Here is a 27,538-nt window from a genome sequence, read left to right on the forward strand (position 1 = left end):
TGACGCCTCCGCTAACAGGGAGTCAGCCAAAGTCCAGCTCTCGCTTAATGGTTTCTCCCTGCAAAGCGATGCCGGCTTGGAGAATTGGAGCAGACACCCCGACTCCCATCTCTCGGGTGTTCAATGGAGGGCACAATCTTTAAAGGGGAGTAGAGGAATTGGTGAATGTGGATTAGGTCAAAGTAATGGCCCCGACAAAACCAAAGAAGAAACTAGAGTGGCTAAGCGCCCCAATAAAATCAATATTGAGTGGCATTTAACCTTTTTAGCTGGGTTATTGGCACAAACCCAAAGAGTAAGACTGAGTCCAGATGGAGACAAAAATCCTCAAAAAAAGAAAAAAGAAGATGAAAATCAGAGTGTTAAGTCAGCTTTCTTTGGCATTTTTCACACCTGAAGGCCCGGTCACACAGCCTTTCACTGGCGTATCGAGGCTGAATCACGGCCAGAAATTTCTGCCCGTGAAGCAGACGCTGTTGGACGCTTTGAGATCGCGATACAGACGAGATACAGCAGTGCTTTACACGCGGTTGGCCGTGCGAAAAAGTTTTGCGCTGCTCAAAACTTTAGACCACGGGTAACCGCGGGCGGCACACGTGGTACACACGAGGTAAAGACGCGGTACGAACGTGCTAGGACGTGCTACGGCCGCGGCCAAGACGTGGTTACACGCGGGTAGGACACAAAATTTTAGCGGGTAATTGCGGGTGGAGCACGGTCATAGCACGTTTGTTCTGCGCCTGTATCGCGGTGTTATCACGTGCATTAGCGTGTGTACCGCGTGTAAGCACGGTAAAACGCGATGCAGCCGCGGTTACCCTAGCTGTGCAGAACCTAGACAGGAATCCAATTGATTGGAATAACCTGTATTGTGTGTCTTAGGATACAGTGGTAAGTCGAAATTGGTGTCCAAGATCCACTTTAATCCAAAACAGATTAAAATTGAAACATACAATGAAACTAGAGTGAGTTTGACACCACACCACAATCGAAGAAATCCACGAAGCAGGAACCAAATTCAAAGACATAGATAAAAAATATGGCTGTTGATGGTGATGATGCCATGTATCAATGAGAATGTCCAACCAACATGGCTCAGAGTGTGGTATCAATTCCTGTCGGAAAGTCTGCTTCAAAATAACTATTAAAAAACAAACAAAGTTAATTTTAAATTAAATACCTGAGGGATAGAACAGGTGCATCGTTGGTATCAGTTGAAAGGTTAGTGTAGAGCTCCGTAAGATTATCACACAAATGACCAAATTAGCGCGTTAGAGAAAAGGGGACACTGGAGATCGAATGAAAAAACATTTTTAAGCTACATGTAATTCATCTATTATATTTCTGTATTTGTTTCGGAGGTTTCCTGTAAAGTTCGTATGATTTTATGGTAAAAGGTCTCAGGAAGGCCAATCATCATTACATAATTCTATGAAGTCACTAGTCAACGTTTGGATGACCTACGTTTATTTTCTATTGTCATAAATCGAACTTTTCTTCACTTAGCAGCTCAAATAAAAAAGTGGCCAGAGCCGAAGTTCTAGCTGCAAAAAATAAGTAAAGTAAAAAGTAAATCTATGATTCCATATGACATGTATTGGCAAAGCAATGGCTTTGTCATGTCATATTTTTCCTTTAGCTTACTTTGGTGTACACAGTAAGGCCACATAAATATTAGGGGCATAATCGGCTTTGGTGTATTCTCAGTTTTTCCCTTGTAGGATTAGAATCGGGGCCTCTCCCACCGCAGCAGAGCAGAAGCCGAGCCAAAACCCCTTGTTCTGCCAATCGTAGCAAGCGGCGTCCCAGAATCCTTGCAACCGTTATCCCCGTAAGCACACTTTATCCCCACTGTGTTATTCTTGATGATCCACACCTCCGCTCCAGGTCCAAAAGGCCTGCAGAAATCGGAAACAGACCTCCTTATTCCATCTCACTTTCTGCACAATGCTCCTCCAGATTGAGCCACCAACAAACAACATTTTAGTTGATGAACTATTTTTTTGATGAGATGTCATTAATACAAAAATAAGAGAAGAATTATGTGGTTTGAAATAAGAACTTACCTGATACAGTGTAAAAAAAAAAGTGGCAAGCTATATTTTTGATGGTGGTGCTTAAAATCGGATGACCATATAATTAAAATCATTCATCCATTATCTGCACCGTTTATCCTCAGTAGGGTCGCGGTTGTGCTGGAGCCCATCCCAGCCATCTTCAGGCAGTGGGCAGGGGACACCCTGAGCTGGTTGCCAGCCAATCGCAGGGCACACACGGACAGACAATTCGCTTGCTTATTCACACCTAGGGACAATTTGGACCGGCATGACATGCATTTTTTTGGGGAATGTTGGAGGAAACCAAAGTGCCCGGAGGAAACCCACGCAAGCTCGGGGAGAATATGCAAACTCCACAGAGGAGGTGGGTAAACAAAACCAATACACCCAAATTTTGCTTGAATAAAATACAGCACAAATATATTCTTATAGATTTTATAATAATTTCTACAATATAGGGACAGGGACTCATTTTGGCTTTGTGGTCAGGTCCATCAAATTGTTTGCCTTACCGTAGTTTTTTCCAGTATTACGCTCTATTATTCAAACAACCCTATATATAATAATAAGGGATTTTGCAAGCGTAATACATTTATTTACAAACAATGGGGAAAAATGTTTTTCATATTTGGCATTCGATGTATTAACTGGCTTATTTCAACAGTTGAATGAATGCAGTTTACACCTGAACCAATTCACCACCTGATAGAACGTAATGAAGAAAGAAAGAAAGGAAGAGAGAGGATTGAGTGTGAGAGAGCGCATGAGAGAGAAATAAAGAAAGAAAATAAAGAAAGAAAGTAAGAATGAGAGAGAGAGTGAAAGAGGGAGAAAGACAGCATGAAAGATCAAAAGAATGAAAGCATAAAATAATTAAATATAGAAATATAGAAAGATAGACAAACAGAAAGAAAGAAAGATAGAACAAAAGATAGAAAGCGAGAGAGAATAGAGAGAAAGAGAGAGACAGAAATTTGAGAAAGAAATATGGAATGAAAGAAATATTGAATGAAAGAAAGAAAGAGAGAGAGAGGGAGAGTGAAAGAGAGAGAGAATGATAGAACAACAGAAAGAAAGAAAGAAAGAAAGAAAGAAAGAAAGAAAGAAAGAAAGAAAGAAAGAAACTGTGTGCTCAAGAAACACTTCCAGTTTAGTGCTAGCTAGCATTAGCATCACATTTTTATCACAAGCTAAAGCTCTGCTGATACTACAGTGCCGCCAAAAATGTAACAAAGCTGTTTTGCCCAAGTACGAGTGAAAGAATCTAAAATACACATTTTAAGATTCTTGAAAATCTATTTAAGTCCTGAACCAAGTGTTGACATTTCCCCATATGACTTTCCACCACTGTGTGCTGCTCACTTTCCAAAACACACACAGGACTTTGTTGACTTAGAATTTTCATTTGGCCTTGTTGAATTACCGAGGTGTCTGGTGAGGAGAGCTTGTTTTGCATGCTTCCCTGTGCGCTAAATAAAGTAATCAACTCCATTCAGTTTCAATTTGACCGCGATTTACTAGAATATTGAAATGTGTCACTGCGTATAAGGTTTGAGTTTCCCAGTGTAATCCCTTCCTTTCTGTTGAATAAGCACATCGCTACTTTAAACAAGGTAACAGTTTAGTGGTGATTAATACACCTTATGATCATCCATATATTTCAAAAGTACTTATTTACATATTTTGTATTCACTTTTCACCACAATATATCAGATCACTGTATCCAAGTGGTGTTCTGATTTACTCTTAGTAGGGAAGCCTTGAATCTTATCCAACCACCTGCAGGATACAGTCTAGACCAGGGGTGTCAGAAACCGGAACAGAAGGAGAAGCCAGATGCGTGACGTTTCTCACACGAGCTTTATTTTACGGGAAAATGGGGCAGTCATGCACGTTAACCCAAAACGCCAGTGATTCTGCGATCGTTGGGCGGAAGATCTAAGGCAGCAGTCTGGCTTGGAATGACAGGAAACCAGAGGCCAACAAGATCGATAACAATTGCACAAGCAGATATCGGACAGATGGGCTCGATACCGCACAGGACGGGACAGACAGGATTGATATCAGACACTGGAGACTGGAGTCCGATAACAAGCAGGACGAGATAGACGGAAACGACACCAGACACTGGATATCAAAATTAAACAGGACAAACTAGACGGGAATGCTACCAGACACTGGAGATCGATAACAAACAGAACAAAATAGCCGGTAACGAAACTGGAGATCGATATTAAACAGGACCAAATAGACAGTAACAATACTGGACAGGAAACACAAGCAGGGAACCGGACAGAGTCAAAACCCTGGTCTAGATGTTTGTCCAACCCTGGCCTAGATAAAGGACTGGTGTGAAGATGGTCCCTTGGGAATCTTCTACTAACTTCTGTGTTCTGCCCCTTTAGTATACAGTAAAACCCAATTAATCTGGGTTCAAATGGACCGGGAAAATTATCCGGATTATCCGAGTATCCGGATTAGCTGATATCCAGTATTCTTAGAACCCCTGACTACAAAATGATATTTGGTAGAAAACACATGAATAATTCATTCGATTGAACATTAATTCACGCAGATAAATTGAGAATTGTAACGTGTAAGAGCTGGAGTCTAATGCGGAGTAATATGTCAGACAAAACAGGAGCTTTATTGACACAGCTCTTCAAAACAAGGCACAACAACAATAGCACGTTGCTATCTCCCTAAGCGGACGAAGGGACAGTGCAACTTCCTTACCTGTCCCACTGGAACTCTCTACTCAACAACAGAGTTCGGTGGGTGAATTAGGTAAACCCTCTACAGAATATTAATGATACAAACTGGGTTTTTCAGAATATCTGACAATGTTTGAGGTCTCATGTGAAAATTAGCCGCGATATCCTTCTGCGCGCCAGTGTGATCGTTACAGTATTGTCTTCTATCGTCCGGTTGTCTGGACCCTTCTCCTACACTGACGCCATGATGTGACACTCAGCGTAGTCTCCTTTAGTGTCGTTTTGCACAAACAAATCACATCTTGAATCAAAGCACGGTGAAATTGGGTCAGTCAGTGATACCCGGGAAGACGTCCTATGAAGACAAAGGCATAGAGAAATCCGTTTATGGGCAAAAGGATGGCATACACTTTCCGGGAAAATTGCGTCGTCCAGCCTCTTCCGGGAAGAAGACGTCAAAGACTTGGAATACAACTCTGGAATTGACATGGCAAAATGCATAGGAACGGATGGAACTGATTAAGATTTTGATCCGGGATAGCCAAAAGATCCAGATTGTAAAATCCCGAATATGCATAGATTTTTCACAAGAAATCATCTGGACCTGTCAAGACCAGAACGGAGACAGGACCCCCTTGCGTTGCGTTTCTCACAAGTTTTATTGGAAGAAAGAGAAAGGGCTGCGCCCACGAGCCGGTGTTCGCTGGACGTGGGAAGCAAGTCGCTCTGGTACACGGATTGTGCTCCGAACGCCGAAGTGGATGTTCCGTGGGGAGCGATGGTGGTGTCAGGGACGGAACAAGCAGGTGAGAGCCAAAAACGTGGTCGGAGTGGGAAGCGAGTCGTAAGCCAGAATAGGAAAGAAGACGTAGTCGGGGACAAAAAGAGGTCGAAAGCCGGGAGGGGAGAGCAGACGTGGTAAGGATCAAAAACGGGTAGAAGCCAGGGGACAGACGGGAGCAAAAAAACGGGACAGGTGGGAGTCAGGGTCGAAAAAGGCTTGCCTGGTGTTCACTGAGGTTCGCAGACGGACTGACAAAAGGGGACGGACTGGACTGGTTCAAATACTGATCGGGAGCCAATCAGAACCCGCGGCAGTTGGCGCCAAAAGAGCGGGCACAGCTGAGTCACATCAGTAATCATGACAGGATCCATTTTTTTATCCGGATTTCATGAAGATCCAGATAAACCGGATCCGGATTAACCAAGTTTTATTGTATGAATGATTGTCAGCTATTTGAAAGCATTACAGCCCTGTTATGTACTCACAAGCCTAGAATACCTATTTTTATGGTTTTGTTTTTTGGGGATAAAAATCTTAAACGACTTACCTTTAGCACTTCATTTTACTCGTCTTTTCTAGTTACCCAGATATTCCAACATCCATCCATCCATCCATCCATTATCTGCACTGCGTATCCTCAGTAAGGTCGCGGGGGTGCTGGAGCCCATCCCAGCCATCCTCGGGCAGTGGGCAGGGGACACCCTGAACTGGTTGCCAGCCAGTCGCAGGGCATACAGAAACAGACAACTCATTCGCTCATTCACACCTAGGGACAAATTTGACCGGCCAATTACCCTGAAATGCATGTTTTTAGTATGTGGGAGGGAACCGGAGTGCCCACGCAAGCACAGGGAGAACATGCAAACTCCACACAGGAAAGTTTGATCCCATACCCCAGAACTGTGCCGCACACGCGCTAACCACTGCACTGCCGTGCTGCCCTGATTCCAACATGCAGAGGAAGAAAACATCTGTTTCGGTGTTAGACAGAATAGGCCCATTTTAGGTGCATCTCTAGAAGAAAACTGAACATGGCGCTGTTGTTGGAAAGACATCCCTTGCAAAATAACGTGCACTTTTCACCAAAAGCTATTTAAATCCAAAAAGAAGCTGTTTGTTTGTTGTTGTAACTGAAACCAAGACAACCAAACCGTAATGTTTCCCCGACCCAAAAACGTTTTGGGGCATAAGCCTAAACAGGGAAAACTACTCCCAGGGAACGAGTGGAAATAATATACAAGTGAGCAATTATTCTGAGATGGTATATATGAGTAGCACACACAAAAAGAGTGAATTTTTGATATTTCAATTTAATGCCCGAATGATTTGACTTTAAAGAATGAAGCCATTCACTCGGTCAACAACAGTGTTTGCTGTGTTATTGAAAAAAATGGTACAACTTACTTAATTTAAAAAGTCATTGTGTTGCCCCACAGATTACTCTTACCCAAAAGTAGCGTGTTACTCTGAAAGTAACTATCTAGTCACAAATTGAAGCTGACCAACCTAAAACTGATTGAAAATAGCCTCATAGTAAAATAACTAAAAGACATAAAAACCAACCTGTGGAAGCAATGAGAACTTGCTAATGAACCCTTAGCTGAGATACACCATATCAATGTTGTGTTAGGCATTTAAACCAATTGAAAATCTCCGTCTCCATTTATGCGCACCATCCATTTTATTTTTTTCTCCATTGTAAAAATCGGAAGGGGCAATCCTTCACCAGAACAAAATTCTTTCTGGCGGAGTGAGAGTTATGTGTTATGTTACAACGTAAGCGAAGGAGAAACAATTAGCATTCAGGGGACATTGTAATTCATGATCTGTTTTAGTGGAGTAACGGACCATGATGTAACGGCAGTTGAATTTATAAAATGTTATTATAAATTCTTACATTACTCGTCTAGGAGAGAAGTAATCGCGTTCCAGTGTCGTGTTCCTTTCTAACGCTTAGTACCAACACTGGAACAACATACCAGAGTCCTAACGGAGCGACATTTTTTCAGCAGGGCGGTCAGAAGTTTCTCCCTCGGCGAGCAGAGAAATCCTGCCGGGGAATCGGATCCCACTACAAAAAGAGAACACGAAAACAACCCAAAATGATATTCTGCGGACACAAATAGCTTCTTGCTGAATTGTTGAGGTATGGGAACGGAGTCGCGTGAAAGTGACAGACGGGAGAGCGCTTACGCTGCAGTAGCGATGAATTATCGGTGGCTTGTTTGATTACGGGAGGCCGTATATGCAAGACATATGTGGGGACACCATGAAACTCAAGTATGTTATGACAGACGCTCCTTTTGTTGTTGTTCGTAAATAATCCACATCTTGAGGTGATCATAATAAGTGGTTTTCGTTCGTGTCCATGTAAAACCGAATTGGGATGCTTTCCATTAGCAACGTAGCAACGGTTCTGGTGTCAGTTATAGCAGAGATTTTAACTATGTGGATCGAGTTGTATATTTTTGGGGAGTGGACGATTGACAATGGGGTGGTGAGGGACAAAGACAATCATGTACATAATCGGTTTCCATTATCAGTGCTAATTCAATAAACTAGAATGGCTGTGTGCCATAAGAGCATCACTCGCATTGAGACGCGAAACTTGTTCTGGCCTGAAAGAGTAGAATGTCTTTTTGGGAAATCTGCTGAGTCAGCAAAAACAATAATGCAGAGTCATCTTTTTTTGCCAGATTTTGCATCTGGAGTAACCTACCTGACTGCCGGTGAAACATTTTAGTGGAGATTCAATGTTGTTCTGTCCTGGGAGAGTGGGATTGCTTTCTGGGAAAAGTCAGCAAAACCAAAAGTGCTGAGTCAATTTTTTGGGGAAATTTCTTCTCCTATAGGTTAACCCTTCTAACTGCTGAGTCAGCAAAGCCAAAAAGGCGGAGTCATTTCTTGGGGGCATTTTAATCTCTAGAGAGACCTACCTGATTGCTTGTGAAAAATTGTGATCCTGTTGTAAAAAATAAATAAAAAGGCCCAAACTAAAGTGGAATGGTGATAAGTGGTTAGCGCGTCCGCAGCACATTTCCGAGTTCATGGGTACACATCCAGCAAGCAGCCTTCCTGTGCGGAGTTTGCATGTTCTCCCTGTGCTTGCCTGGGTTTCTTCCGGGCACTCCGGTTTCCTCCCACATTCCAAAGTCATGCATGTCAGGTTAACATCCCGGTCTAAATTGTCCCTAGGTGTGAATGAGCGAGTGAATTGTCTGTGTCTGTGTGCCCTGCAACTGTCTGGCAACCAGTTCAGGGTGTCCCCTGCCCATTGCCCGAAGATAACTTGAATGGGCTCCAACACCTCCGCAACCCCGCTGAGGATAAGCGCTGCAGATAATAGATGGATGGATTAATGATTACGTTTGTTGTGATATTAGATAGTAAACTCGAGTTTATCTACTTGGTTACTGTGACCTTACCTGCTTTGGTGTCTTTCTATCTAAAAGCACTCTTGCACACATTATCTAATTCCACCAGTTACGACCTTTGAGTCTCACATAGGGACACGGAAGAGGCCGTGTAAACACCCCCTTGCGTGGGCGGGCGTTCAAGACAGTATAAAACAAAGCACTTTCTCAGATAAGACAGTCTTCTTCTGCATCATGCTGAAAAAATCTCCATCTACGACTAAGTATTCAATCTTTCTGGCAGTCAGTCTCATCTCATCTCATTAGCTACACCGCTTATCCTCAGTAGGGTCGCAGGGGTGCTGGAGCCCATCCCAGCAATCATCGGGCAGTGGGCAGGGGACACCCTCAACTGGTTGCCAGCAAATCGCAGGGCACACGGGGACAGACAACTCACTCGCTCATTCACACCTAGGGACAATTTGGACCGGCCAATTCACCTGAAATGCATGTTTTTTGGAATGTGGGAGGAAACCGGAGTGCCCGGAGGAAACCCACGCAAGCACGGGGAAACATACAAACTCCGCACAGGAAGTCTGGAGCTGGATTCGAACCCACGCAGGAGGTTCCCAAGACATGAACTGTGCCGCACATGCGCTAACCACTGCGCCGCCGTGCTGCCCCTGGCAGTCAGTAAATAGTTCAAAAATAATATGCAGTCTCATGGTTCTTAATTCTAACGTAGTGAGCATTTAAGATAAAAGAACCGGGCTGAGGATCAGACGAACCTTTCAGATGGTTCACATCAGCGGGATCACAATTTGATATGCTATGCTACAACCAGTGTTCCCTCTAAGCTGCGAGCGTGCGCAATTGCGCACTGCTCGCACATTCTCAGCGCACAAGAAAATCTAGCTAGCGCACAAAAATGAGGGCTCAAAATTACTAATTAAGAAGCAACTTAAGTCAAAGTTACAGTGCATAAAGGTAAAAATACACGGGTTCCCCTGACGTTGTGTCCTAAATGCGGTATTTTGAATGAGTAAAGTTAGTAGTGTTTGTCGAGAACCGGCTTTTTCAGCTCGGCTCACTAAAAGGAACCGGCTCTTTCGGGTCCTAAACGGCTCTTCGGGTTGTTTTTGCTTCTTTAATCCCAACATGACCAAATATTATGTAAACTTATACACAAAATGATTTAAAGGAAGGGGGGAATAGAACAAAAAAGAAAAAAAATACCAAAATGAACAAGTAGTGAAAAGCTGAGAAAAAAAGAAACAAAAGGAAGAGAAAAACCCCCGAAAAATTTAGAGAGAACGCCAGAAAAAAAGAAGAGAACGAAATGTAGGAAAAAAGTAAATAGAGAACAAAAAGAAAAAGTAACAGCTTGGAAAAAATAAACACAATGAGATTTTTTTTAACGGAATTTTAAAAAAAGTAGAAAAACACGGAAAAAAGAAGAAAAAGTTTGTGTTGCATTCAAATAATTTCCAATTATATCAAGTGAATCTTTGTACCATTGTACTTCCACTAAAAAATGTGATTAAGCACAGTTCTGTATCTTACAACCGACTAAACAAGCCCCCAAAAATGATAATATTATGCGACAATATATATCAGGAAATTACAAGAAATGGATAGCTTGTGAAAGGATTGTAAGAACAAATGACGTTTGTAAGGCTGACAACCTTTGCAATAGTACATGAGTCAATTCATTCAAAAGAGAAAAAAATGTTGCATTGCCGGAAACTCAGCAAAATGTTACTTGATGTCAAGTTTTGGACATGTTTGATAATGATTTAGTTGCCACACTTGGGATTATGGTTGCTCACTGTTGTTTCAAGCATTGCTCACCGACTTTGTGTGAACGCTCAGACCTGTGGAAAATTAGAGGGAACATTGGCTACAACTCTATTCAAGTTGATCGTTTTGAATCTCTATACATTATGCCTTTCCTTAAAAGATTTGATGTATCTCATAAAAACAAATACGATTATTGGATACTGTCGGACTGGCTGTACATGATTTCAACATTTTCTGTTCTGTTATAACACTCGTGCTTGGTTTTATTTGAAATAAACACGACTATTGTAAATCTTTGACCCTATACTTAAGACTTTTCAATAGCGTTAACATATTTTCTGTATCTTGATGCATTTCACAGTCAGTGAAATCCTTCTCATATCACTCCCAACGCACCCGAAGCTCGTTTTCTTGTCCGTTGATGATTTACAGAAGTTTAAATGACCAATTGGGGAGGCAAAATCACTCTCTCGAGCGTTTCCCAACGTTGCTCTGTTACGTGATATATCCTAGAGCGCTATAAAGCAAACAACACGAAAATTCCAACGTGTATTTCACAACACGTCTGACACCTGCTGTGAAGATTGACAGACGGTCAGTGCTGCTGGATCACCGGTTGTTCAAAGTTTCATCCAGATTTATGAGAAGATAAGTGAGAACGTCAACTATTTGGAGCTGGGTGTGAGGTTTAATTCCTGGATGCCAAAAAGTTCGATTTATGGTGAAAATGTTGCTACTTTCCCATACCAAAATGGGGGGTGTTGATGTACTACATGTTAGCGTTTGAACACCCTGATCAATCATTTTATGCTTCTTCAAAATAATATTTCGGAAATTACCAAGGACATTGTAAACCACGCGATGAGCCCCAGTACCGTGCTTTACTGTCGATTTTCTTCCAAAACCAAAATAATTTGACTGGTTTTTGGTTTTATGACCTGTACCGGGAAATAGATTCAATGAGACTATTGCTGCCAAGTCCTTATGATGTCAATTGGAAGAAGCAGCACGGCAGATAAGTAGTTCACGTTTCCGCGGCATAATTCCGAGGTTATAGGTTAAAATCCAGCCACCAGCCTGCCTGTGCAGGATTTGCTCGTTATCCCCTGTGCTTGCGTGGGATTTCTCTGGGCACACAGGTTTCCTCCCACTTTACAAAAACATGCGTAACTTTATACATATATGTTTTTTTAAAATGACCGGCAAAACCAAAACGACTTTGACTTCGTATATGAACCTACATCACACACTAGAAATATCTACGTACTAAAATGAGTTTACCTGTATTTTCTGTATTTTCTGCTCTAGAGTAGGGGTGTCAAACTCATTTAACTCGGGGGCCACACGATAGAACAAACATTTTCTTGGGGGCCGGACAAGTAGATTAGAGAAAAAGAAATAAGATAGAGAAAGAAATAAAAGGAATAGACGGAGAGAGAAAGAGAGAGGGTGGGACAAAGAAAAAGAGAATGCGAGAAACAAAAAAGATAAAAATAGAAATATTGAGATAGGGGAAAAGAAAGAGAGAGAAAGAAAGAAATCCAAAGAGAAATACAAAGAAAGAGAGGAGAGAAAGAGAGAGAGTGAGAGTGAGAGTAAAAGTGAGAGTGAGAATGAGTGAGAGCGAGAGCGAGAGAGAGAGAGAGAGAGAGAGGGAGAGAGACCGAGAGAGAGAGAGAAAGAGAGAGAGTGGGAGAGAGAGAGAGAGAGCGAGAGAAAGAGAGAGAAAAGAGAGAATAAAATACAAGTACAGTGTTTGGCAACATCAAGTGGACTGCTCTAGAGCAGGGGTGTCAAACTCATTTTAACTCGGGGGCCACACGATAGAACAAACATTCTCTCGGGGGCTGAACTAGTAGATTAAAGAGAAAGAAAAAGAGAGATAGTCTGTGTAATATAGTGTTGTAATCTGTGAAGCCCTTTGAGACTCTTCGTGATTTAGGGCTATACAAATAAAAATGACTTGACTTGACTTGACTAGATAAAGAGATAAGAGAAAGAGGGAGGGAAAAGGAGAGAGGGCGGGACAAAGAAATAAAAAGAGAGCGAGGGAGAGAGTGTGAGAAACAAGAGATAAAAAGTCTTGATTGAGGGGGAAAAGAAAGGGAGAGGAAGAAAGAAATCCAAAGAGAAATAGAAAAACAGAAGGAGAGAAAAGAAAACGCGAAGGGTATGAAGAGAGAAAGAGAAAAGAGAGAAAAGGAAAAAAGGAAGTTAGAGCAAAAGGGGTTAAAAGACACAGAGAAAGAAAAAGACAAAGAGCAACAAAGGAAGAGAAAAAGAGAGACACAGAGAGTGAAGACAGAGACAGAGAGTGGGAGAAAAGGGGTGGAAAAGAGAGAGAGAGAGAGAGAGAGAGAGAGAGAGAGAGAGAGAGAGAGAGAGAGAGAGAGAACACCAAGTACAGTGTCTTTGTGAGAGGCACCAACGAGGCAGTGTTGAAATTTTCATCATAGGCCTCGGGCGCCTTTTTCCATTTTATCCAGAAAATAAGATGTGAAATGAAACACCTGTGATAAAAATGTAAGACTAAATGATATAATAATGTTTTAATATTTTAACATATACTGTAAGTCTCACCAGAGTGAGTATAAGTAGTACCCCATGCCAAACTATAAAAAAAAAAAAAAAAACAGCGACTTACAGTCTGGAAAATACAGTACTTAATTTTTTTAATTAAAAAGATCAAGATACTGGTAGAGATATGGCATTCTTGAACTATTTACCGTACTTTCAAGCAGTACTTCAATGGCAGACACTCGCTCAATTTTTGAGCATATCGCAATCATTTCCCTCTTAGACTTGATCGGTGTTATTTATCACTGTTTTCCACTTCTCCTTCCCCCCATCACTCTCTTTTTCGTACCCATTATGATGGGCAGAAAAAGGAAATAAAACAATAAAAACCACAGTAAAATGAGATGTGATCCCTCTAGAACACAATTAGTATGACGCTGATTGACTGAACAGGAAGAAGTGATGGAGCATGGGCATTATCGCTATTTATTGTGTAATTGACCCTCTGTTTTTTTCATCGTAGCAATATTTTGATCCGCTAAAAACGGGTCTGCGACCTACTTTTGGATCCTGAGCCACCAGTTGAGAAACACTGCTGTAAAATGGACTGCAGTGTGCATATTGGGAAAAAGAACTCACACAGCCGGGCTGGATTGACCTTAGCGGAGACGAGCACGTAGGAGGTTATTCTGCAGCGACGTAAATAACCCCCAGGATGAAAACCAACAGTTTGTACATATTTTGCTTTGCTCTCAGGAGTCGGACTTTGAGGGCCACAAGGGGGCCTTTCAAATCAACACAATTCATGGATGTTTTGGCAAGTTGGACGGCAGGGAGGTCGGCCTGCCCGTTCCTCCCATCTGAGGTCTTTGCGGTGTCAGAGCAAAAGTTGGAACGTGTTCAAGAGCTACAAGAGGAACCAATGTCAGCAACGACCGAAAAGAAAAAAAAGTCAAACATGCGGCCTGTGGGCTGGATCAGGCCCGCCAAGAGTTCTGGGAACCAGCTGCAGTTTTGAATGTGTCCACTCGCCAAAAACAGACACCACTCAAAAAGCAAACTCGAGCTGTATTTTATATTCTCTCTCTCTCTCTCTCTCTCTCTCTCTCTCTCTCTCTCTCTCTCTCTCTCTCTCTCTCTCTCTCTCTCTCTCTCTCTCTCTCTCTCTCTCTCTTTTTCTCTCTCTCTCTCTTTTTCTCTCTCTCTCTCTCTCTCTCACTCTCTGTCTCTCTCGCTCTGTCTCTCTCGCTCTGTCTCTCTCACTCTGTCTTTCTCTCTCTCTCTCTCTCTCTCTCTCTTTCTCTTTCTCTCACTCTTTCTATCTCTCTGTCTGTCTTTCGCTCATTCTTTTCGCTCTCTCTTTGTCTCAATCTCTCTTTTACTATTACTTTCTTTCTCTCTTTCCCTTTTCCCTTCTCACTCGCTTTCTTTGAATCTGTCCTCTCTCTCTCTCTCTCTCTTTTGCTCATTTTCTCTCTTTTTTGTTCTCCTGCTGGTTTTCTTTTTCTATCTCTTTCTCACTTTCTCTGTCATTTTTTACTCTCTTTCTCTCTCTTTTTTATTTCTCCCTTTCTCTCTCTTATTTTCTTAATATCTCTTTTTTCTCTCTTTGTCTCTTTTCTTCTTCTTGTCTCTCTCTTTCTCTCTCTCTCTTTTTGTCCCTCTTTCTCTCTCTTTTGTCTCTTTTTCTCTATCTCTTTCTCTCTTCTCTCCTTCTCTTTCTTTGACTCTTTTTTGTTATTTTCCTTTCTCTCTCTCTTGCTCTCTCTCTCTCTCTATTCTTTTTAATCCCTCCAATTTTCTCTTTTTTGTTTTTTGTTTCCTTTCTCTTTTATTCTGTGTCTTTCTTTGTTTCTCTTTCTGTCTTTCCTAACTCTCTCTTTCTTTCCCCATCTCTGTCTCTCTCTCGATTTTCTTTCTTTCTTTCTTTCTTTCTTTCTTTCTTTCTTTCTTTCTTTCTTTCTTTCTTTCTTTCTTTCTTTCTTTCTTTCTGTCTTTCTTTCTTTCTTTCTTTCTTTCTGTCTTTCTTTCTTTCTTTCTTTCTTTCTTTCTTTCTTTCTTTCTTTCTTTCTTTCTTTCTTTCTGAGAAGCTCTTTTCGGACTTGCATTGCCGCACAATTGAAATGTAACCCCTAACCCTGGTCGACAGAGCCTATTTAAACCTCTAATTATTACAACCTAATAATAATATAGTAATAACATAGTAGGTATTGTGACTAGACCATACAGCAACATCTAGTTGTCAAATAATACACACCATCCTTTTAACATTACTTATTTCAACTGTAACAACAATAAAGATGAAATTGTAAAGCTAAGCAAAGCGGAAGTTCGGAAACAGTTTTACACCAGAAATAAAGCTGCAAAAGTCAGCCAAAAGTAATTTTTCCCTGCACTCAATAAATTGTCAACTGGGAGAACTCGCAGAAGCCATTTTAGGGTGGGGTTGCTACTTGTCACAGAACCTCAAAATGATTTAGTACTTTTTAAAAGTGTTAGGACTAAACCGCTTGCCCTCCACTTGTCAAACCATTTGAACTGTCTTTCCTCAAAAATCAGTGCAGTAAATCTCCAAAACTCTTCGTACTCTTTGACAAATGAGGCCTGAAATAACTTGTCTGCTCTGAATTTTCCCCTAAATCCCAAACGACAAGGTGCTTTTTTTCTACATTTTAATCACTGTGGCTTACAATTCGATTCGGCTAAAAAAATCATTATAAATGCAGGCTAGATATTAACTAAGCAGGGGTATATGATAATTATCGGGCGACAGTTTTTAGACGTCACATTTTTTGGCCTGAAAGATAAACATACTCGGTGATTTGTCACCTCCTGCCAGGCTAAAATATTCGAGGGGTCTCTTGGAGCAGCGGTGTTTGTAAGGCTGCTCATAGGCCCCACAAGAAGCTGAAGAAAACAAAGTTCTTCTCCTTTTTGGAGTTTGATCTTGTGGCTGTTTTCATCTGAACTACAGGGACGGACAGAACCATGGGCTCTCCAAGCCTGATGGCTCTGTGGTGGCCTAAGTCAGCCGTCTTAGTATCAGCTCACGTGACTCTTCCTTGTGGTTCTTCTGGACAGAAAGAGCGCTTGTGGAAGAGAGAGAGAAAGCTGTTCACGCTTCCCCTTTTAAAATAATGATAATACTGTCACTGAAGGCGTCACAAAATGTAAAAAATTTTTTCTTCATATCCTTCAAAGTCTGATTTACCATCAGATACACAAAAGAGTTGTTTTCCTTTGCTTTTTTTGTGTCCATTCATATGTTTCAGGAAGTCTTTCTGTTTTCTCAGTTCTATAACGTTTCGGTACTATGACTAAAAATAGTGTAATGACAAGCTGCCTTTTCATAGGTCATCTGTAGGACTGGTCTCACCACTGTGACCTGGGCTCAATTTAAGTTGCATCATACATTTTGCGATAGTGGTCCGCGATATTTACAACTGATAAACCATTTCACAAATATGGTGATACACTACAGTAAAACATTGTGTATAAACCATAAACTTTGAGGTTTTTTTTTAGGTAAAAAAAAGTGGGTTATACACAAATAAATGAGTGTCTTAATCATGGCCCAGTGTGTTACTTTACTAGATATTTCCCCGCTGATTTTTTTTTAATATAAGAAATGGACATGAAGTAAGTCGTTTTTATGGCTTTTCAAGCATGCGGCTTGAAATCCTGTGCAGCTTGTACCAAAGCAAAGTGTAGTTTCGTCCATACATTTGAGCATGTGGTTTTGAATCATATGCCCTCTGTGCTCTGGAATTTACGGTACTTTCAAGAAGAAAAAAAAAACACCAAGATACCGGTGTTAAACATTCATGAGCAGATGATTTAGCGAGTCGTGGTCGGTTGGTTCGGGTTCAGTGCGGGAGCGACATGGCTGAGTGACACAGATTCATCGTTCATAAAATCTCAGGCCAGAAAACAAGGAGGCGCTATTATTACCACTTTGACCTCGCCAGACTTTTTCAATTCTGGCTGCCCCAACTGGCATACCACACTTGCACTTGTGAGCCAGAATAGATGTTTATTTGACCTGCAAGATTTTAGTCACTCTGCAAAGTACATGCTTTTATAGTACTACTCTCCGGTCACCCGAAGTCCAAAATCAAGAGCCTGCAGCTGGTACAAAATTCTGCAGCAAGGCTTTTAACTAAAACAAGAAAGTTTACGCCTGATTACGCCGATTTTAGCTAACCTGGATCGGCACCCTGTTTGCTTAAAATGTGTTATAACGATTCTTTTGATATTATACGAAATCATACATGGACTTGCTTACTCACATCTTTCTGATTTCATTTCCTTAATTTCTTTTGAGACTCTTTGTGATTAAGGGCTATACAAATAAACATGACTTGACTTGACTTTTCAAGTTTATTATTATAAATTATTGTTTATATACAGCATAAGCAAAAAAAACAACGACAACCCAAATTTATGCCAGACCTGTCAACCTCAGCCATTTTCTCCCCTTATGATTGATGGTAATCACCAATAATAAGCAATAATAAACACAACGCAGCGCCTATTTACCCTCAGAAGGGCAGACTAAGTAGAATCAAAACAAAGCTAAACTGTGTAAATACCTTTATTTTATGAACCAAATAAATGCTTGATCGAGGATAACATTTGCAAGAGTACCACTGTCACGGTTGCCATGGCGCCCAATTGGTCCCAGCCGTGTGGCGCCAGGTTCTGTCACGGTTGCCACGGCACCCAATTGGCCCCGCCCATGGACACCGGCTTAAACGCGTTGACAGATTGCTCACTGGGAGTACTTAAACGCGGTCCTTTGAGCCGTTAGCTGTCAGAGCATCGGAAGACTCCTGTTGAACTCTGTGTGAAATGCCTAGTTCTGTGAATTTGCCTGTGTTTGATCCTGTTTTATTTTTGGCCTGATCTGTTTGATTTTGACAACTCTTTTGTTCGGATTTCAATCCACCTCTGCGACCATCGATCCCCGGATCAAGTGTGGGTGCATTTCTCCTCTCCCTAATAAACTGTGAGTATGTTACGCGATTGGGTTCTCCATTCCTGTTTCTTGTCCTGGTTCGTGACAACCACAAAAGATTTTTGCAATACACACAGGGTTGACGTCTGTTACCAGCGATCGAGACGATCCAAATGAGAGCCAAACCGTGTTAAAAAAACTGGGTGTTTTATTTCCTTACAAAAATTGTTATACGGCAAACACAATTTGAAATGATCAATACACATAAAATAAGGGGAAACCTGTACGTTGACAGGTATGCACACAACGTACACAAGTAAAATAAAATGGCTTAGCTACTACTGTTCATAGGATTAGGTACATACGTTATACTTAAATACCCATTTAAAAAGAGATGGTGTGTATTATTTAGCTCCAGTTCTGAAAACAAAACTTCATTCATTAAAAACAACTCAATTTTAATTCAAATAATAAAAAAAAAAAACACATGAACTATCATAAAAAATGGTTTTACGTCAAGAAATTGGCCTGTCAACCCCCACACTGAAAAAAACATATGAAAAAATAGTAAAATAAGCATATTGTGTAAATGAATTGTTTTACTAAAACTTCTTCACAGACTATTACAAGTCAGCAAATTTAACCGGCAGCAGAAAATATAATTTTAGTTTGTGTTAAATGTAGTTTTTATTACTTTTGTATTAAGTTATTGATTGTATATTGACGAAGGAAGCAAAATTATTAGTAGTATGTTTTTGTATTATAAACGGTTTGTATCGTTTTATCCTTTTTACAGATTTGTTTTTCAGTCACACAAGAAAACCAGCATGGGCTAGTGTTAAAAAAGCTTATCCATATTAGAAAACAAAAATATTGATTTAAAAAATTTATTTAGAAAATCCCCCAAAATAGCCAGAATACATGAACTATCATGTGCGTTTTTTTAAATACTTGTAGATCGAGAAATAAGCATTTATTTTGCATAACATAAGCCTCACCTAAAGGGAGCCAAAATAATTTTCCGTCATCTTGCTGCTACAGGTTCCCGAACACCCCAAAAATAATGAGCAAAAAAGGGAAAAATAAACTTGTGTGTTTTGGTCATTTTGAGTCTTCATAGTTTGTATTCTTCCTTCTGCTTTTTAACACGTGTTTTCGGTTGCACTACAGTACACCATACAGTGACATCTAATGGTCAAATAATACACACTATTCCTTTAATACAGGATCCCAGATCACAATTTTTTACCACAGATACTCTTGCAAGTACTTAAAATTATGAGTACTCACTCAGTCAGCTTAAAGTCTATCTTCTTTTGATGTTTTTTTCTCATTTTAAATAATATTTTTCTCGTTTTTTTTTAATTTTATGTCTTTCAATTATCCTATTTCTATTCTATTTCTTGATTTTCGGGAGTTTTCAGTGGAAAACATTAAGATGAAAGTAAGAAAAACATCATAAATTAGCTCATTTTATTTGTCTAGCATGGGCAAAAGTATTTGGGACGATAATTTTTCTTTTTAATTATGTTAAGTAACAATTTAGTTGTACATACAGAATATCACTGTAAAAGTAGGATGTTTCTACTGAAGCGGCCAATGATCTATCTTTGCTACTCCTTATTTAGAATATTCAATTAGGTGATCACAGGGTTAATGAATATCTCACAGTGAAATGTAACAATTAAATTTATTGCGTAACATTAAAACTACACCATGAAAAACATTTCAAGACTATAAAGTGTTCGTAGTTTATAAAAAAAATGTAATCTCATAAAAAATCTTGGCAGTTTGTGAGATAAATTCTTAGCTTATTTTATAGTGAGCATGTACTTTTTACCATTGTCTCTTCAAAGTTGCGCTTTCCTGGGTTTGACAGTGATTTTGAAATCCAGAGGCCGGAGTGTCAAACCGTAGGCACATTTTAGGGACAGTTCTTCATTGGGACATCTCTCAAAGTGGCATTGATGAAGAAGAATGGCAAAGAACAGGAAGATCTCCACCTTTGCAATCTGATCACCGATGCAGCGTCTCTTCCCAGCCGAGAAGATCATGACATGATTGGTGAGGTCCTTGTCGAGGGAGCCATTTCTGTCAAGGAACCGCGAGGGCTGAAAGACCTGCGGGTCCTTCCACTTAAGTGGATCGTGATTCACGGACCATTGATTGACGAAGACCACAGTGTCTTTTGGAATGCAGAGACCCTCGATGGTGACGTCCGAGGTGGTGGAGTGGGGGATGGTGACGGGCACAAAGCTGCTGAACCTCATCGTTTCATAGATGAAGGCGTCTAAGTAGGCAAGACGGCTTCGGTCCTCTACCGAGGGGAGTCTGTCTGGCCCCACCACCTTGTCCACAAGCTCTTGCAGTGTCTTTTGGATTTCAGGGTGCTTTACCAGAAGAAGTATTACCCAGTCAAGAGCCGTGGAAACAGTATCCAGACCCGCCCCAATGAGATCCGCCACCGTCCCTTCAGTGTAGGCCGGAGCGAGTCCCTTGTCCCCTTCATTTTCGTCAATCACTCCAATGATGGCGTCACTCATATCCCGGGTGACCTGCGGGTCAAACGTCTTCCTGTGCTCTTCTACCTTTCCCTGGACAAACTTGAAAAATTCTCTGTTCAAGTGTTTGAAGCTCTTGAAGACACTTCGGACAGGATTTGGAAAAGACTGAAGCCAAGGCATCACATCCACCAAGCTGCCCGCACCAACTGTCTGACCAAAGTCATTGACCCTCTGCAGCAGTGCTCGAAACTCAGCGTCGTCGTGCCCATAACGCTTTCCAAAGCACAGGGCACAGATCACGTTAGCCGCGGCTACCGTTAGCTCGTGGGAAGGGTTGAAATAATCACCATGAGCGCTGAGTTGAAGGAAAATCTCAACTAGTTCCTTTGCTTCCGCCACAATTTGCCACTCAAAGGCTTTTTTGGTTTGGCTGTTGGCAGATGAGAAGGCTCTGATTGTGGATTGGGCGATTTTCCGGTGCATCTTCCACTCTTTGCTGTAGCTGGTAAAAGTCAAGCTTCTCCCCCCAGACACATACCGAAAAGACACAAAATCGGGTCTTCCAGCAAACTCCCTGGCGTGCTGGACGAGAGCTTGACGGATGGCCCTGTCGCCGTTCAGCACCACAACGTCACTGCAACCTAGACGGATCTGGAACACATTGCCGTATTTCTCTGCCAGTTTGGCAAAGGTGACGTGAGGCATCTGGCCCAGCTGCATGGCGTTGCCCACCACAGGCCAAGCAAAGGGTCCTGGCAGTCTTCGTTTCCTTACCCAAAGGCCGACTTCCAGGCAGACAAGAAGAAGAAAAGTCGCCACCAGAGCCGGCTGGAGCCGCCCGCCCCATTCTCGAGCTGGGTCGCTCTCCTCCGCTGCAAATTCTGCGTCCAAGTGAGCCATTGTCAGGAAAGAAACTTTCATAAAACTTCTAATCAATTTTCTGTGTTCTCCTTTAGAAAGTCACAGCCAAGGCTTTTCCTGTATATGGCCATTCATGATCAGACCAAATAAAGGCATCTACTTTATAGTTGACCGTGAGATCTCAGTTAGGCTACACTGATAGCTGTGCTCCGGCTCGTCTTGAGATGACCACTTTAGAAGAAAGCAGATTCAAGCCGTCATTTATATGTATCCCTATGTTGGGAAGGGTCCTCCCCCATTTTTTTTAAACAGTTATTCTCCTCCCTTTTTGACCAGTTTGCAGACCTTAGTCCCATTTAGGCCTCCTTGATGCACCATCTCTTGTTCAATAACATCAGACCAGAATGGTGCTACAAATATAAACACACACTAAATTTTCTTCCTGAAGTAAGTTATTTTAGAGGTTGGCTTGTTTTTTATGATAACTGCCTTAATGCAAACATTACATGGAATGGGCGGATACTGATTCCTGGCATAGGAATCAGGGCAATAGGAGTTTGTTTCGAAGATTGGGTCGTTGCAGCAATGACTGATACTGTTAACAGCCTCCCTACAGTGTTTTTTTATGATCAGGAATCAAATACCAGAACTTGAAATAATAATTAAATGACGTAAACTCCAGCAACTCTAATCAACACTTACCGTATTTTCCGCACTATAGGGCGCACCGGGTTATAGGGCGCACCCCCAAAAAATAGTTTTTGGTCCTATATCTTCCATACATGAGGCGCACCGGATTATAAGGCGCTACAATGGGAACGTCGACAAAACAGTCAAACTTATTACCCCTTTAACATTCCGAAAGCTTGCAAAGGAGCAAATACGTGTCGTAGACACGTGCGGATGCGGTGTCCGTAAGATGTCAGTCAAATGCATCGTTCCAAATATCATTCGGAAGGTTAAAGTCTTGGGATTCAAGAAATGCCAACCATTCCTTAGTTTCTATTTTCTTTTTCGCTCGCAACTTTACTGTGCATATGACAATAAACACTTGGAATTGAGTTTAATTTAAAAAAAGACCCATCACAGAAACATCTAAATCATTCTGAAACAAGATACTGGGAAAATATATAGCCGGAGTAGCTCACCGAAGTCGTTGCGTTCAATAATAATGTGCAACCATGGTCCTCTTATTTCCGTGTGTGTAGTAAATCCAGGAGAGTAAAATATTTACAAACACAGAATGGTAAAACATGTTTCCTCTATGCCGTAGACAACCAAACTTGCTATTCACATTCATCTTTTTTGGCCAATTGCAGGCTTTGTTTTGCCCCTTTAGCCTATGCGAGTCTGTGAATGATAAAAAGGATCTGCCCTCTTTACCTCCGAATAACTTTAGCCAATAGTGATCGATTCAAATGATGATTGACACATTGGCTGGGAAATGAAACGCCGGCATATGTATCCCAGCATACACCGCGGACCACATCGCCTACGAGGAAAAATCTAGTCGGCGGCTGCTTGCCTTTGTTGTGAGACCTTGCGACTTAATATTGATCCATATATAAGGCGCACTGTATTAAAAGGCGCATGGTCAGTTTTTGAAAAAAATAAAGGCTTTGAGGTGCGCCTTATAGTGCGGAAAATACGGTACTTTTCATTGATTATAGTGGCACCATGTGGACAAAAGTGACTGTTTTTTTGCAGTGTTTCTGACCACATTTCCGATATTGACATCTTATTGAAATCCTGACGGAACGGGTGACATTTGTTGTAAAGCCTTTTGCACATTCTATTTTTAGTATTAATTAATGCCATTTACGCAAAAGTTTCTTAGCTCCAATAAAAATCATACAAACACCCTCCATTGCTATAAGAAAGGCACAATTAGTTTTCATGAGATGTTTTAAGTATGGATGTTCAGTACCAAGTATGAAAGTAGTAACTGTTTTCAAGGACTGATACCACCGGTACTGCTAGTACTTCAAATTCATTCACCAAAAAAGACAATTATTTTATGTTCTTCTCAATTTAAATCTAAAGTTTCAAATTTTGACAGTTTTTTTTCTACTAGAAATTGATGAGGTTGCAATCCATACCAGGTGTTTGTCCTCTCCCATCTCTCAATTTAGAGTTTTAACAACACAATACTAATTACATCTCATGACGCCGTGTAATGTAGTGGTCAGCCCAAAAGCGCCTGCTGTCTGCACTGCCCTAATTTTAAACAGTTGTGCCTCTCATATGCGTGCATCTGTATGCTTGTGTAACAAAGTGAAGGACTTAAAAAAGTCATCATATTGTGCTCTGATTTGTATACAGCCTCTAATCACGTTGTTTTTGCTTCCAAAAAATGAAACAAATAAACTATGGTGTTTGCAGACTTTGTTGACTAACAAGTAGACAATGATGACATCATTTTGCCTCCATATGTGACAATAGCATAGAAACATAATCAGACACAACAAAATATCACGTTTTTATTGATAATAACAATGTAATATCATAATATGATCAGCATAAATTTCAGATACAATATAGCTTATTTTTTTTCACCATTTAAAGCTACCAGAAGAAGCTTTCGCCGAAAAGTCGGTTGGAGAAGCTGATGGAGTACTAAGTCTGCCGGCCGCAAGAACGCATTGGAACGTCCATGTAGCCTTGTGAATAAACATCATCATTTTAATGCCTCAATGGGGGGGAAAACACATCTGTGCTATGTGTTTTGGTAGGATCGTGTTTGGCAGGAGGCGCTCGGGGGAACACCGGCCACACAAAAGTTTGCACATTTCCTCTGAAGTTGATAAAAGACTTCCTCTTCGCTGCCAAGTTTGCTTTTCCCTTTAGTCATCCCGATTAATTCAATGTCTTCAAATGTTTTGAACAAAGTAGACGACAGTAGACAATTATTGTTTTAAAAAAAGTCTTAAATATGACAAGGGTTAGATATATGTAGAGATATTAAGATGAAGAACAGTGAGTCAACAAGTGACTAACATTCACAAGCATTTATTACATAGAACACGTGATATCAAAGCACCTGCCTTTCTGCCCTCACATATAAAAAGTGTTTTTTTTGAAAAGCTCTTAATTTTTTCTTCTTAAGTTTCCTTATCTCATTCACTGCCAATGACGTCTGTAGATGTTAAAGACCAATGTAAAATTTAGTGCCATTGACTTTACATGTCAATCTTAGTTAGTTAGTAGACAGTTTAGTGAGGTTGATAATGTCTGACAGACACTTGTAGAAAAGTTTTACTATCAATCAATTCTTGTAGAACATCAAAGAGGTTAGGGAGCTGACAAAAAAAAAAGTACCGATGTTACAAATAGCACCATGCCATCCTTTTCTAAACTATTGCAACTTGTAGCAAAGGTACAGTAGTTGCACACCTGGAAATATTTTAGTTGCATAGATTCCTACTGTGTTGTGGGTTAAACAAATTGCAAATTGCATGCAACATGTCTACCTTAAAATAGGTTTATTCATTCATTGCGTAGAAAACATTGAGAACCTTTAGACTTCTTGCACAAACCTGAATTTTTCCTCCCGCTGTGAATCTGATACTACATTGCCAATCCTTGTTTGAATATATTAAATAGGAAACTTTTACAGGAATATCTGTGGTTGAAGTTTGTGGAAGTGTCCGTCTGCCTTGGGACATATTGTTCATATGCCACTCATGCCGGGATAACCAAACCAAGTAATTTTCCTCTGAGCTTGGCGCCAACACAGTACCTGAGGGGCTTCAATGAAAGCCCGTAGGAGCAGTCCTCAGTGACGGGCTGAGTGGGGTCGCTCTGTAAGTGACACTGGTGCAGCAAAACAGCGGTGAATAGAAAAACTTCGACCTTGGCAATCTGGTCGCCGATGCATCGCCTCTTGCCGATTGAAAAAATCATAACGCTGTTGATAGCGTCCTTATCAAGGGTCCTGTTCTCGGATATAAACCGCGAAGGGTCAAAGATGTGTGGGTCTTTCCATTTGGAAGGGTCATGGTTGACGGACCACTGGTTTATGAATACCACTGTGTCTTTGGGAATACTGAGCCCTTCAATGGTGACGTCTGAGGTGGTGGAGTGAGGAATGGTGATCGGGACGAAGCTGGTGAAGCGCATGGTCTCGTAGATGAAGGCGTCCAGATAGGCCAGGTCTGCTCTATCCTCCGTTGAGGGCAGTCTGTCTGGACCCACCACTTTGTCTATGAGGTCATGCAGTTTAACCTGCTCCTCGGGATATTTGACCAAAAGCAGCACGATCCACTGCATGATTGTAGACACCGTGTCCTGGCCCGCTCCGATCAGATCGGTCACTGTGGCTTCTACAAACTCTTTGCTCAGTCCGCTCTCTTTCCTGTGCTCAATCACGTTGATGATGGCGTCGCTCATGTCCCGGGTCACTTCTGCGTTAAAAGACTCCCTATGTTCCGCCACTTTGTCTGACACATAAGCGAAAAACTCCTCGTTGAGGTTCTTGAAGTTTTCATAAATGCTGCGGACCGGGTTGGGAAAGGATTGGAGCCAGGGCATGACGTCGACCAGGCTGCCCGCCCCGACCGTCTCCCCGAACTTGTCCAGCCTCGTCAGCATGGTTCGGAACTCCAAATCATCATGCCCGTATCGCCTCCCAAAGCATAGGGCGCAGAGGACGTTGGCGGCGGCAACCGTAAACTCGTGAGACGGGTCAAAATACTTTCGTTCTGCGCTGTGGCATAAAAACCCCCGCACCAGTTCCATCGCCTCAGCCATCACATGCTGCTCGAAGGCTTTTTTGGTTTGACTGTTGGCAGAGGAGAAAGCTCTTAGGGTGGACTGGGCTATTTTTCGATGCGCCTTCCACTCTTTGCCGTAATTCGTAAAAGTCAGGCTCCGTCCTCCTGAGATCATCTGGAAGGAGACAAAGTTTGGCCTACCAGCAAACTCACGGCTGTGCTGAATCAAAGCCTGGCGGATGGCCCTGTCGCCATTCAGGACCACAATGTCACTGCAGCCTAATCGTATTTGATACACATTGCCGTATTTCTTGGCGAGTTTGGCAAAAGTGATGTGGGGCATCTGGCCCAGCTGCATGGCATTGCCCACCACGGGCCAGGCGAAGGGTCCCGGCAGTCTTCTCTTGAGCCTCAGGTTCCTGAACCAGAGGCAAGCTTCCAGACAAAAGAGGAAGATAAACGATGCAACGAGGGCTGGCTGGACCTGCCCACTCCACTCTCTCATGATGCTACTGCTCTTCATTGCAAACTCAGTGTCCGCTGCCATTGGGACAGACGAAAAAAAAAGGTTGCTGCAAGTAAATTTGGTTTAAGTTTTTAAATTCAGTCGATTTAAAGTTTGAGTAACTGTTATTGCCTCCCCTCCACCTTATATATTTTGCTGTCTGTGGGCAGGGCTCTGAATACATCTCATACTCCTCCCATTGTGGAAGTCCTGCAGACCCCCACTGTATCAGCCTGGTGTGCAGTTCTCTCTGAGGAGAGAAACGCAATGGGAGGAGACCGGCGGGAACAGTGCAGCGAAGATTTTACAGGGGCTGGATAAGATTTAGAGGGGACATCACACAAGTTTGCTTGACTATTTGGACAGCTGGTTACCGTTGAAGCTCTGTCCTTACACCTTTTTTACATGGATTGTTCAATGTATTATTTTCGTTTCAGTGGTAGACGAATAGTGATCACAAAACCCCCCCGATATGGTTTGTGTAAGTTTTGAGAATTCAGTGGTTGGGTCACATTGCACTTTGAATGGAATGCTCTTTTAATAGGTCTCTAATTTGGATTACATTTAACATCACCAAGATGTTTATTTTTTCATACAATTTTCAAAATAATTTTAGATAATTGATATAAAAAAAGATCAGAACAACTAGTAGTGGTCTCACAGTCACCCCCACATGAGCACTACTGTCAAAACGTTTGGACAGTAGTAGTTTCCATGAAAAGTCACACTTTTTTTATTTCTCAAAAAAGAGCAAAATAAATATAGATTATAGTC

General features: G+C 41.5%; 1 long non-coding RNA gene and 2 pseudogenes across 1 annotated transcript; all 3 read right to left on the reverse strand.

The window, feature by feature from the left end:
• Positions 1–902: 902 nt before the first annotated feature.
• On the reverse strand, positions 903–8,344 carry LOC148351634 (uncharacterized). Its single transcript, XR_015852922.1, has 3 exons — positions 8,275–8,344; positions 7,535–7,626; positions 903–1,898 (listed from the first exon to the last, which is right to left on the reverse strand). It is a non-coding gene; the product is annotated as an uncharacterized LOC148351634 (long non-coding RNA).
• A 10,575-nt stretch (positions 8,345–18,919) lies between these two features.
• On the reverse strand, positions 18,920–21,764 carry LOC148351635 (cytochrome P450 1B1 pseudogene; annotated as a pseudogene).
• Positions 21,765–24,010: 2,246 nt separating this feature from the next.
• LOC148351636 (cytochrome P450 1B1 pseudogene) lies at positions 24,011–26,854 on the reverse strand (annotated as a pseudogene).
• Between the last annotated feature and the right edge of the window lie 684 nt (positions 26,855–27,538).

Source organism: Urocampus carinirostris, chromosome 15 (genome assembly GCF_059441175.1).
Source record: "Urocampus carinirostris isolate Australia breed hairy pipefish chromosome 15, RoL_Ucar_1.0, whole genome shotgun sequence".
In the NCBI taxonomy this organism is placed as follows: domain Eukaryota; kingdom Metazoa; phylum Chordata; class Actinopteri; order Syngnathiformes; family Syngnathidae; genus Urocampus; species Urocampus carinirostris.